Raw genomic sequence first — 13,644 nt, forward strand, 5'->3', positions numbered from 1 at the left:
GAGGTTCGGTTTTACTCGGTTTTACTCGGTTCTCAAAACGGCATCTTATTGGCTATCCAAAACACGTGACATCCGAGAGCCAATAAGATGCTGTTTTGAGAACCGAGTAAAACCGAGTAAAACCGAGTAAAACCGAATCCGCTCATCACTATTAGAAATTAGCAGTTTTTTATCGGGGGAAACCCACGCTTCATCACACACCTCATTTAATTCATCTGATTCGGGAAAAACTACGGGTAGTTTTTTCACACCCCACATAATACCCTTTTTTGTGGTACTTGTAGTATCAGAAATGTTCAAAACCTCCTTCATTGCCGTGATCATGTAACGTGTGGCCCTACTGGAAAATAAGAATTTACTTACCGATAATTCTATTTCTCATAGTCCGTAGTGGATGCTGGGACTTCCGTAAGGACCATGGGGAATAGCGGCTCCGCAGGAGACTGGGCACAAAAAGTAAAAGCTTTAGACTAGCTGGTGTGCACTGGCTCCTCCCCCTATGACCCTCCTCCAAGCCTCAGTTAGGATACTGTGCCCGGACGAGCGTACATAATAAGGAAGGATTTTGAATCCCGGGTAAGACTCATACCAGCCACACCAATCACACTGTACAACCTGTGATCTGAACCCAGTTAACAGTATGATAAACGTAGGAGCCTCTGAAAAGATGGCTCACAACAATAAACAACCCGATTTTTTGTAACAATAACTATATACAAGTATTGCAGACAATCCGCACTTGGGATGGGCGCCCAGCATCCACTACGGACTATGAGAAATAGAATTATCGGTAAGTAAATTCTTATTTTCTCTGACGTCCTAGTGGATGCTGGGACTTCCGTAAGGACCATGGGGATTATACCAAAGCTCCCAAACGGGCGGGAGAGTGCGGATGACTCTGCAGCACCGAATGAGAGAACTCCAGGTCCTCCTCAGCCAGGGTATCGAATTTGTAAAATTTTGCAAACGTGTTTGCCCCTGACCAAGTAGCTGCTCGGCAAAGTTGTAAAGCCGAGACCCCTCGGGCAGCCGCCCAAGATGAGCCCACTTTTCTTGTGGAATGGGCTTTAACAGATTTTGGCTGTGGCAGTCCTGCCACAGAATGTGCAAGCTGAATTGTACTACAAATCCAACGAGCAATCGTCTGCTTAGAAGCAGGAGCACCCAGCTTGTTGGGTGCATACAGGATAAACAGCGAGTCAGATTTTCTGACTCCAGCCGTCCTGGAAACATATATTTTCAGGGCCCTGACTACGTCCAACAACTTGGAGTCCTCCAAGTCCCTAGTAGCCGCAGGCACCACAATAGGTTGGTTCATGTGAAACGCTGAAACCACCTTAGGGAGAAATTGAGGACGAGTCCTCAATTCTGCCCTGTCTGAATAAAAAATTAGGTAAGGGCTTTTATATGACAAAGCCGCCATTTCTGAGACACGCCTGGCTGACGCCAGAGCTAACAGCATGACCACCTTCCATGTGAGATATTTTAATTCCACAGTGGTGAGTGGTTCAAACCAATGTGATTTTAGGAACCCTAAAACTACATTGAGATCCCAAGGTGCCACTGGTGGCACAAAAGGAGGTTGTATATGCAGTACCCCCTTGAAAACGTCTGAACTTCAGGCAATGAAGCCAGTTCTTTCTGGAAGAAGATCGACAGGGCCGAAATTTGAACCTTAATGGATCCTAATTTTAGGCCCATAGACAGTCCTGCTTGCAGGAAATGCAGGAAACGACCCAGTTGAAATTCCTCTGTGGGGGCCTTCTTAGCCTCACACCAGGAAACATATTTTCGCCAAATGCGGTGATAATGTTTCGCAGTTACATCCTTCCTGGCTTTGATCAGGGTAGGGATGACTTCATCTGGAATGCCTTTTTCCATCAGGATCCGGCGTTCAACCGCCATGCCGTCAAACGCAGCCGCGGTAAGTCTTGGAACAGACAAGGTCCCTGCTGGAGCAGGTCCTTTCTTAGAGGTAGAGGCCACGGGTCCTCCGTGAGCATCTCTTGCAGTTCCGGGTACCAAGTTCTTCTTGGCCAATCCGGAGCCACGAGTATAGTCTTCACTCCTCTCCTTCTTATGATTCTCAGTACTTTTGGAATGAGAGGCAGAGGAGGGAACACATACACCGACTGGTACACCCACGGTGTTACCAGAGCGTCCACCGCTATTGCCTGAGGGTCCCTTGACCTGGCGCAATATCTGTCCAGTTTTTTGTTGAGACGGGACGCCATCATGTCCACCTTTGGTTTTTCCCAACGGTTTACAATCACTTGAAAGACTTCTGGGTGAAGTCCCCACTCCCCCGGGTGGAGGTCGTGTCTGCTGAGGAAGTCTGCTTCCCAGTTGTCCACTCCCGGAATGAACACTGCTGACAGTGCCACCACATGGTTTTCCGCCCAGCGAAGAATCCTTGCAGCTTCTGCCATTGCCCTCCTGCTTCTTGTGCCGCCCTGTCTGTTGACGTGGGCGACTGCCGTGATGTTGTCCGATTGGATCAATACCGACTGACCCTGAAGCAGAGGCCTTGCTTGACTTAGGGCATTGTAAATGGCCCTTAGTTCCAGGATATTTATGTGAAGAGACGTTTCCATGCTTGACCACAAGCCCTGGAAATTTCTTCCCTGTGTGACTGCTCCCCAGCCTCTCAGGCTGGCATCGGTGGTCACCAGCATCCAATCCTGAATGCCGAATCTGCGGCCCTCTAGAAGATGAGCACTCTGTAACCACCACAGGAGAGACACCCTTGTCCTTGGAGATAGGGTTATCCGCTGATGCATCTGAAGATGCGATCCGGACCATTTGTCCAGCAGATCCCACTGAAAAGTTCTTGCATGGAATCTTCCGAATGGAATCGCTTCGTAAGAAGCCACCATTTTTCCCAGGACTCTCGTGCATTGATGCACTGACACTTGGCCTGGTTTTAGGAGTTTCCTGACTAGCTCGGATAACTCCCTGGCCTTCTCCTCCGAGAGAAACACCTTTTTCTGGACTGTGTCCAGAATCATCCCCAGGAACAGTAGACGTGTTGTTGGAATCAGCTGTGATTTTGGGATATTTAGGATCCGCCCGTGCTGACGTAGCACTACCTGAGATAGTGCTACTCCGACCTCTAACTGTTCCCTGGACCTTGCCCTTATCAGGAGATCGTCCAAGTAAGGGATAATTAAGACACCTTTTCTTCGAAGAAGAATCATCATTTCGGCCGTTACCTTGGTAAAGACCCGTGGTGCCGTGGACAATCCAAACGGCAGCGTCTGAAACTGATAATGACAGTTTTGTACCACAAACCTGAGGTACCCTTGGTGAGAAGGGTAGATTGGGACATGGAGATAAGCATCTTTGATGTCCAGAGACACCATATAGTCCCCTTCTTCCAGGTTCGCTATCACTGCTCTGAGTGACTCCATCTTGAATTTGAACCTTTTTATGTAAGTGTTCAAAGATTTTAGATTTAAAATTGGTCTCACCGAGCCGTCCGGCTTCGGTACCACAAACAGCGTGGAATAATACCCCTTTCCCTGTTGTAGGAGGGGTACCTTGATTATCACCTGCTGGGAATACAGCTTGTGAATAGCTTCCACTACCGCCTCCCTGTCGGAGGGAGACGTTGGTAGAGCAGACTTCAGGAACCGGCGAGGGGGAGACGTCTCGAATTCCAATTTGTACCCCTGTGATACTACCTGCAGGATCCAGGGGTCCACTTGCGAGTGAGCCCACTGCGCGCTGAAATTCTTGAGACGGCCCCCCACCGTGCCTGAGTCCGCTTGTAAGGCCCCAGCGTCATGCTGAAGACTTGGCAGAAGCGGGGGAGGGCTTCTGCTCCTGGGAAGAGGCTGCCTGGTGCAGTCTTTTTCCCCTTCCTCTGCCCCGGGGCAGAAATGAGTGGCCTTTTGCCCGCTTGCCCTTATGGGAACGAAAGGACTGAGTTTGAAAAGACGGTGTCTTTTTCTGCTGAGAGGTGACCTGGGGTAAAAAGGTGGATTTTCCAGCCGTTGCTGTGGCCACCAGGTCCGATAGACCGACCCCAAATAACTCCTCCCCTTTATACGGCAATACTTCCATATGTCGTTTGGAATCCGCATCACCTGACCACTGTCGCGTCCATAACGCTCTTCTGGCAGAAATGGACATCGCACTCACTCTAGATGCCAGGGTGCAAATATCCCTCTGTGCATCTCGCATATATAGTAATGCATCCTTTAAATGCTCTATAGTTAATAATATACTGTCCCTATCCAGGGTATCAATATTTTCAGTCAGGGAATCCGACCAAGCCACTCCAGCACTGCACATCCAGGCTGAGGCGATTGCTGGTCGCAGTATAACACCAGTATGTGTGTATATACCTTTTAGGATATTTTCCAGCCTTCTATCAGCTGGTTCCTTAAGGGCGGCCGTATCGGGAGACGGTAACGCCACTTGTTTTGATAAGCGTGTGAGCGCCTTATCTACCCTAGGGGGTGTTTCCCAACGCGCCCTAACCTCTGGCGGGAAAGGGTATAGTGCCAATAATTTATTAGAAATCAGCAGTTTTTTATCGGGGGAAAACCACGCTTTATCACACACCTCATTTAATTCATCTGATTCAGGAAAAACTACTGGTAGTTTTTTCACACCCCACATAATACCCTTTTTTGTGGTACTTGTAGTGTCAGAAATATTCAATGCCTCCTTCATTGCCGTGATCATGTAACGTGTGGCCCTACTGGACATTACGTTTGTCTCCTCACCGTCGACACTGGATTCAGTATCCGTGTCTGGGTCTGTGTCGACCATCTGAGGTAACGGGCGTTTTAGCGCCCCCGACGGTGTCTGAGACGCCTGAACAGGCACTAATTGATTTGCCGGCTGTCTCATGTCGTCAACAGTTTTTTGCAAAGTGCTGACACTGTCACGTAATTCTTTAAATACGACCATCCAGTCAGGTGTCGACTCCCTAGGGGGTGACATCACTAACACAGGCAATTGCTCTGCTTCCACATCATTTTCCTCCTCATACATGTCGACACAATCGTACCGACACCCAGCACACACACAGGGAATGCTCTGAAAGAGGACAGGACCCCACGAGCCCTTTGGGGAGACAGAGGGAGAGTTTGCCAGCACACACCAGAGCGCTATATATATATATAGGGATAACCTTATGTAAGTGTAACTCCCTTTATAGCTGCTGTTTTATATTAGCTGCCAATAGTGCCCCCCTCTCTTGTTTTACCCTGATTCCGTAGCAGGACTGCAGGGGAGAGTCTGGGAGCCTTCCTTCCAGCGGAACTGTGAGGGAAAATGGCGCTTGTGTGCTGAGGAGATAGGCTCCGCCCCCTTCACGGCGGCCTTTTCTCCCGCTTTTTTTAGGAAAACTGGCAGGGGTGAAATGCATCCATATAGCCCAGGAGCTATATGTGATGTATTTCTTTAGCCATATAAGGTTTAAACATGTTTTATTGCGTCTCAGGGCGCTCCCCCCCAGCGCCCTGCACCCTCAGTGACCGGAGTGTGAAGTGTGCTGAGAGCAATGGCGCACAGCTGCAGTGCTGTGCGCTACCTTATCTGAAGACAGGAACGTCTTCTGCCGCCGATTTCTCCGGACCTCTTCGCTCTTCTGGCTCTGTAAGGGGGCCGGCGGCGCGGCTCCGGGACCCATCCAGGCTGAACCTGTGATCGTCCCTCTGGAGCTAATGTCCAGTAGCCAAGAAGCCCAATCCACTCTGCACGCAGGTGAGTTCGCTTCTTCTCCCCTTAGTCCCACGATGCAGTGAGCCTGTTGCCAGCAGGACTCACTGAAAATAAAAAACCTATTTAAACTTTTACTTCTAAGCAGCTTAGGAGAGCCACCTAGCATGCACCCTTCTCGTTCGGGCACAAAAATCTAACTGAGGCTTGGAGGAGGGTCATAGGGGGAGGAGCCAGTGCACACCAGCTAGTCTAAAGCTTTTACTTTTTGTGCCCAGTCTCCTGCGGAGCCGCTATTCCCCATGGTCCTTACGGAAGTCCCAGCATCCACTAGGACGTCAGAGAAAATACGTTTGTTTCCTCACCGTCGACACTGGAGTCAGTGTCCGTGTCTGTATCGACCTGAGGTAACGGGCGCTTTAGAGCCCCTGACGGTGTTTGAGACGCCTGTACAGGTATTAACTGATTTGCCGGCTGTCTCATGTCGTCAACAGTCTTTTGTAAAGTGCTGACACTATCACGTAATTATTTCCATAAGACCATCCAGTCAGGTGTCGACTCCCTAGGGGGTGACATCACTAACACAGGCAATTGCTCCGCCTCCACACCATTTTCCTCCTCATACATGTCGACACAACGTACCGACACACAGCACACACACAGGGAATGCTCTGATAGAGGACAGGACCCCACTAGCCCTTTGGGGAGACAGAGGGAGAGTTTGCCAGCACACACCAGAGCGCTATATATATACAGGGATAACCTTATATAAGTGTTTTTCCCTAATATAGCTGCTGTATATATTTATATGCCAATTTAGTGCCCCCCCTCTCTTGTTTTACCCTGTTTCTGTAGTGCAGGACTGCAGGGGAGAGTCAGGGAGCCTTCCTCCAACGGAGCTGTGAGGAAAAAATGGCGCCAGTGTGCTGAGGAGATAGGCTCCGCCCCCTTATCGGCGGCCTTTCTCCCGCTTTTTTATGTAAAAATTGGCAGGGGTTAAATGCATCCATATAGCCCAGGAGCTATATGTGATGTATTTTTTGCCAAAAAAGGTGTTTTTATTGCGTCTCAGGGCGCCCCCCCCCAGCGCCCTGCACCCTCAGTGACCGGAGTGTGAAGTGTGCTGAGAGCAATGGCGCACAGCTGCAGTGCTGTGCGCTACCTTATTGAAGACAAGACGTCTTCTGCCGCCGATTTTCCGGACCTCTTCATTCTTCTGGCTCTGTAAGGGGGCCGGCGGCGCGGCTCTGGGACCCATCCATGGCTGGGCCTGTGATCGTCCCTCTGGAGCTAATGTCCAGTAGCCTAAGAAGCCCAATCCACTCTGCACGCAGGTGAGTTCGCTTCTTCTCCCCTTAGTCCCTCGGTGCAGTGAGCCTGTTGCCAGCAGGTCTCACTGAAAATAAAAAACCTACTTTAAACCTTTACACTAAGGAGAGCCCCTTAGCCTGCACCCGTCTCGTTCGGGCACAAAAATCTAACTGAGGCTTGGAGGAGGGTCATGGGGGGAGGAGCCAGTGCACACCAGGTAGTCCTAAAGCTTTTTACTTTTGTGCCCAGTCTCCTGCGGAGCCGCTATTCCCCATGGTCCTTTCGGAGTCCCCAGCATCCACTAGGACGTTAGAGAAAGAAGGTTGCACTTAGAACTCGTGGTGGACTGTTCCCGGACTAGAGCGGGTGTTGAAACCGGTGTCCCGTGATCCGTGTCGGGACTGGGTTAACTCTGGTCGGCACAAATTAGTGGGCAGCTGGACAATGGCTGAGGCAGGACGGAACAGCTGCTGAACATGAGGAGACTCAGCTTCCAAACTGGAGGTGCGGAGACACACGGATAGTATGCCTGAAGTGGAACTGCAGGATACAGGATAGGAATCAGGTTCTAAGAGCAGGACTCCAGACTCATGGAACACAGAGCACTAGCTGCGGCAGACGTTGCACTGGCATCTGAATGTATCAAGCTGGACCCAGAAATACCCTGCTCTCCCCTGGGATTGGCCACACTGGTGCTGCCAGGATACTTTCTCCTGATTGGCCTGTATTAATACTATAGATATAAGTGCTGTCACTGTGACAATCCCAGACCCCCTTACCCTCCCAGCTATGTCCCTGTATTACTATTATAGTTATAGGCTATGTTACTGTGAAGCTCCCAGATCCTCTCAACTTCCCAATCATGTCCCTGTATAATTACTATAAAGGATGTCAATGTGATAATTCCAGATCCCCTCACCTCCCCAGTCATGTCCCTGTATTATTACTATAGATATGTGATGTCACTGTGACGCTCCCAGATCTCCTCACCTTCCCAGTCATGTCCCTGTATTATTACTATAGATATAAGTGATGTTACTGTGATGCTCCCAGATCCCCCTCGCCTCCCCAGTCATGTCCCTGTATTATTACTATAGATATAAGTGATGTTACTGTGATGCTCCCAGATCCCCTGACCTCCCCAGTCATGTCCCTGTATTATTACTATAGATATAAGTGGTCACAGTGACGCTCCCAGATCCCCTCACCTCCCCAGTCATGTTTCTGATTTATTACTATAGATATAAGTGACGTCACTGTGATACTCCCAGATCTCCTCACCGCCCCCCCTAGTAATGTCCCTGTATTATTACTATAGATATAAGTGATGTCACTGTGACACTCCCAGATCCTCTCACCTCCCCAGTCATGTCCCTGTGTTATTACTATAGATATAAGTGATCTCACTGTGATACTCCCAGATCCCCTCACCTCCCCAGTCATGTCCCTGTATTATTACTATAGATATAAGTGATGTCACAGTGACGCTCCCAGATCCCCTCACCTCCCCAGTCATGTTCCTGTTTTATTACTATAGATATAAGTGACGTCACTGTGATACTCCCAGATCCCCTCACCGCCCCCCTAGTAATGTCCCTGTATTATTACTATAGATATAAGTGATGTCACTGTGACACTCCCAGATCCCCTCACCGCCCCCCTAGTAATGTCCCTGTATTATTACTATAGATATAAGTGATGTCACTGTGACACTCCCAGATCCCTTCACCGCCCCCCTAGTAATGTCCCTGTATTATTACTATAGATATAAGCGATGTCACTGTGACACTCCCAGATCCTCTCACCTCCCCAGTCATGTCCCTGTGTTATTACTATAGATATAAGTGATGTCACTGTGATATTCCCAGATCCCCCCTCACCTCCCCAGTCAGCAGGTAGATAATCTCCAGAGAGAGATTTATTATCCTCTCCATCTTCTGAATCCTGTCCGTGTCCATCTTCAGTGATCAGTGAGAATACAGAACGTGTAACATATAATAAACACTCTGGTTCCTCAGTTTTGGATCCTAGAAATAAATATAATTTAATATACATCACAGAGAAGACATGTAACATAGTCAGATGTGTAACACTGAGCGACTAGTAAGTCTCTTTGTCCCCAGCCATAGGGCCCTGGTCCGTGATTCCCATAAGCTCATGAACCAGCCGACAGCACAGCCTGCTCAATCTGTATAATAATAATAACAACAGGACACCACAGGCTGCTCCTCCTGTATAAAAAAAATAACAAAAAAAAAGGGCATCACAGGCTGCTCCTCCTGCATAATAATAATAGGACACCACAGACTGCTCCACCTGTAGAATAATAATATTAATGACTGGACACCACAGGCTGCTCCACCTGTATAAAATTAATAACTGGACACCAGAAGCTGCTTCCCCTATATAATAATAATAACAACAGGACACCACAGGCTGCTCTTCCTGTATAATAATAATAAATAGCACCATTACCTGATGTCTCCTCCCTGCTCCTTCCCACCTGGAGACCCGGATGATGTTATGGAGCACAGGGGGCGGGGATTAGGCCGGGTGTAAGGTGATACGCAGAAGTGGAGTGGAACCCACAGGATGAATGACTGATATAACGCACGGACCGGAAGTGAGCGGATACGCGGGAGTAGGGTGGAACGCACAGAGCGGAAGTGGTGTGTCCCGGTCTCCGGGGGGGGGGGGGGGGGGGGTGTGGGGGGGGGGGTGTGTGTGTGTGTGTGTGTGTGTGTGTGTAGATTAGTGATATAGGGGGCGGTATATGAGTGCAGAACCCCCCTCCCCCGCGGTGACTGCTCTGCATGGTAACCCCTTAGTGACCAGACTTCCTGTTACCATGGTAGTGAGTGTCCCCATAGTGGGATGTTTCCATGATGCAGCCCTTGTACAGCACTAGGTGGGTGTCAGTGACTGAGGACCCCTGACACTCATGCAGCTGCTGTTACATCATGCCATGGCGCTGTGGCGTGTAGGTGCACACGGTATTAGCCTGTGGGGTGTATGTGCTATTAGTGGCCACATACACATATTATGGTAATATAGCAGTAGCTCTCCCTATCAGAGACCGGTTACTACACTGTCACTGAGCGCTACTGAGAGTGCCGCCGCCGCAGTGATGTCACTGAGCTGGGAGTGGCCATGGGGATTCCCTAATAGCCGCCTCTGGCTCCACACAGACCCAGTGATAGTGGTGCCAGGGCTAGTAATCTCACAGGGTCTCTCCTGCAGCCCCAAACACCCCTCAGCCCCATTGTGTAATATAGCGGAGAGACGTCAGCCATATTGTGCCTCTCGTGACGCCGCTCAGCACACCCCCCCCCCCCCCCCCCCCCCCGTGTTCATAACCTTAAAAAAATAAAAACTCATCTCCCCCAAGATCCTGAGCTGGAACAAGTATGAAGCTTCCTCTGTGCTGAGTTCTGCTTTCCTTCATATCAGTCATTTGCTATACAGGAGGTGAGGATAATGGTGACATACACAGGCAGCAGTCTCACTCACCTGCCCAATCCCTCTTGGACTGTCTCCACTGGCTCCACTCTGCAGCCCATAGGTCAATTCCTGAATACATTCTATTCATATATATTGTGACAGGAATCACATAGACCATTCATAGCGATACAGGTTCACCTTAGTACAGGTCCAGTGGTTCTAATTTCCCCGCCCCCACCTTGATGCTAGTCACCATCAGAAGCATTGTTCCCTTGTGCCTGGAACCCTTTTACCACACTCTTACAGGTGCCTGTAATCAACTGCTTATCAACCACAAGTAACAGTAACACCTGACCTGAATTCTTATCCATAATGATGTTACTATAAATCCATGTCAGATCCGTGCTGTCTTTCTCTGACGTCCTAGTGGATGCTGGGTACTCCGTAAGGACCATGGGGTATAGACGGGCTCCGCAGGAGACTGGGCATTCTTAAAAGAAAGATTAGGTACTATATCTGGTGTGCACTGGCTCCTCCCTCTATGCCCCTCCTCCAGACCTCAGTTAGTATCTGTGCCCGGCCAGAGCTGGATGCACACTAGGGGCTCTCCTGAGCTTCCTAGAAAAGAAAGTATTTGTTAGTTTTTTTATTTTCAGTGAGATCTGCTGGCAACAGACTCACTGCTACGTGGGACTGAGGGGAGAGAAGCGAACCTACCTGATTGCAGCTAGCTTGTGCTTCTTAGGCTACTGGGCACCATTAGCTCCAGAGGGATCGAACACAGGCCCAGCCTCGGTCGTCCGGTCCCGGAGCCGCGTCGCCGCCCCCCTCGCAGAGCCAGAAGAACGAAGAGAAGTGGAAAAGCGGCGGCTGAAGACTCCGGTCTTCATTAAGGTAGCGCACAGCACTGCAGCTGTGCGCCATTGCTCCTTCTGCACACCACACACTCCGGTCACTGATGGGTGCAGGGCGCTGGGGGGGGGGGGGTGCCCTGGGCAGCAATTAGAGTACCTTACATGGCTAAATAGCACATAATACAGTTATTAAACTGTATATGTGCATAATCCCCCGCCATAAAACATATAAAAAAGCGGGAGAAGTCCGCCGAGAAAGGGGCGGGGCTATCTTCCTCAGCACACCAGCGCCATTTTCTCTTCACAGCGCCGCTGGAAGAACGCTCCCCAGGCTCTCCCCTGCAGTTCCAGACTTCTAGGGTAAAAAAAAGAGAGGGGGGGCACATAAATTTAGGCGCAAAATTGTGTATAATAGCAGCTATTGGGAAAAATCACTCAGTATAGTGTGCATCCCTGTGTTATATAGCGCTGTGGTGTGTGCTGGCATACTCTCTCTCTGTCCCCCCTAAGGACTTAGTGGGGTCCTGTCCTCAGTCAGAGCATTCCCTGTGTGTGTGCGGTGTGTCGGTACGGCTGTGTCGACATGTTTGATGAGGAAGCTTATGTGGAGGCGGAGCAGGTGCCGATAAGTGTGATGTCACCCCCTGCGGGGCCGACACCAGAGTGGGTGGATATGTGGAAGGTATTACACGACAGTGTCAACTCCTTGCATAAAAGGTTCGATGACGTAACAGCTGTGGGACAGCCGGCTTCTCAGCCAGTGCCTGCCCAGGCGTCTCAAAGGCCATCAGGGGCTCAAAAACGCCCGCTACCTCAGATGGCAGACACAGATGTCGACACGGAGTCTGACTCCAGTGTCAACGACGACGAGACTAATGTACATTCCACTAGGGCCACCCATTGCATGATTACGGCAATGAAAAATGTGTTGCACATTTCTGACATTAACCCAGGTACCACTAAAAAGGGTATTATGTTTGGGGAGAAAAAGCAACCAGTGGTTTCTCTGACGTCCTAGTGGATGCTGGGAACTCCGAAAGGACCATGGGGAATAGCGGCTCCGCAGGAGACTGGGCACAACTAAAGAAAGCTTTTAGGTCACCTGGTGTGCACTGGCTCCTCCCACTATGACACTCCTCCAAGCCCCAGTTAGATTTTGTGCCCGGCCGAGGTTGGATGCACACTAGGGGCTCTCCTGAGCTTCGAAAAAGAAAGTATATAATTACTGTAGGTTTTTTATTTTACAGTGAGACCTGCTGGCAACAGGCTCACTGCAGCGAGGGACTAAGGGGAGAAGAAGCGAACCTACCTGCTTGCAGCTAGCTTGGGCTTCTTAGGCTACTGGACACCATTAGCTCCAGAGGGATCGACCGCATGGAACTGGCCTTGGTGTTCTGTCCCGGAGCCGCGCCGCCGTCCCCCTTACAGAGCCAGAAGCAAGAAGAGGTACGGAAAATCGGCGGCAGAAGACATCAGTCTTCACCAAGGTAGCGCACAGCACTGCAGCTGTGCGCCATTGCTCCTCATACACACTTCACACTCCGGTCACTGAGGGTGCAGGGCGCTAGGGGGGGGGCGCACTGAGCAGCAATAAAAGCACCTTGGCTGGCAAAAATACCACAATATATAGCCCCAGAGGCTATATATGTGATAATTACCCCTGCCAGAATCCAGACACCTGAGTGGATGGACTTATGGAAGGAATTGTGTGCACGTGTCGACTCCTTACACAAAAAATTTGACGACATGCCAAATGCGGGACAGCCGGCTTCTCAGCTCGTGCCTGTCCAGGCGTCTCAAAGGCCATCGGGGGCTCTAAAACGCCCGCTACCTCAGATGGCAGACGCGGATGTCGACACGGATACTGACACCAGTGTCGACGACGATGAGTCTAGTCTAATGTCCACTAAGGCCATTCGTTGCATGATTGAAGCAATGAAAGAGGTGTTACAAATTTCTGATATAAACCCAGGTACCACTAAAAAGGGTATTATGTTTGGGGAGAAAAAACTACCCGTAGTTTTTCCCCCATCAGAAGAATTAAATGAAGTGTGTGAAGAAGCGTGGGCTTTCCCTGATAAAAGATTGGTAATCTCTAAGAAGTTACTAATGGCGTTCCCTTTCCCGCCAGAGGATAGGTCACGTTGGGAGACACCCCCTAGGGTGGATAAAGCGCTCACACGTTTGTCTAAAAAGGTGGCACTACCGTCTCCGGATACGGCTGCCCTCAAGGAACCTGCTGATAGAAAGCAGGAGGCGATCCTGAAGTCTGTATATACACACTCAGGCATTATACTTAGACCAGCTATTGCGTCAGAAAATATTGACACCCTAGACAGGGACACTATTCTGCTAACCATAGAAC

General features: G+C 49.9%; 2 protein-coding genes across 2 annotated transcripts in view; both read right to left on the minus strand.

Moving 5' to 3' along the window:
• Positions 1-9,473, minus strand: part of LOC135054507 (oocyte zinc finger protein XlCOF7.1-like) — a 188,370-nt gene extending 178,897 nt beyond the window's left edge. Inside the window, exon 1 of the mRNA XM_063957628.1 lies at positions 9,460-9,473. The gene's annotated coding sequence lies outside the window, so the exon portion shown is untranslated. The remainder of the gene's footprint in view (positions 1-9,459) is intronic.
• LOC135054515 (zinc finger protein 665-like) overlaps positions 1-13,644 on the minus strand; it is a 172,328-nt gene that overhangs the window by 89,603 nt on the left and 69,081 nt on the right. The gene's annotated exons all lie outside the window — the stretch shown is intronic.

This window comes from Pseudophryne corroboree, chromosome 3 (assembly GCF_028390025.1).
Source record: "Pseudophryne corroboree isolate aPseCor3 chromosome 3, aPseCor3.hap2, whole genome shotgun sequence".
In the NCBI taxonomy this organism is placed as follows: Eukaryota; Metazoa; Chordata; class Amphibia; order Anura; family Myobatrachidae; genus Pseudophryne; species Pseudophryne corroboree.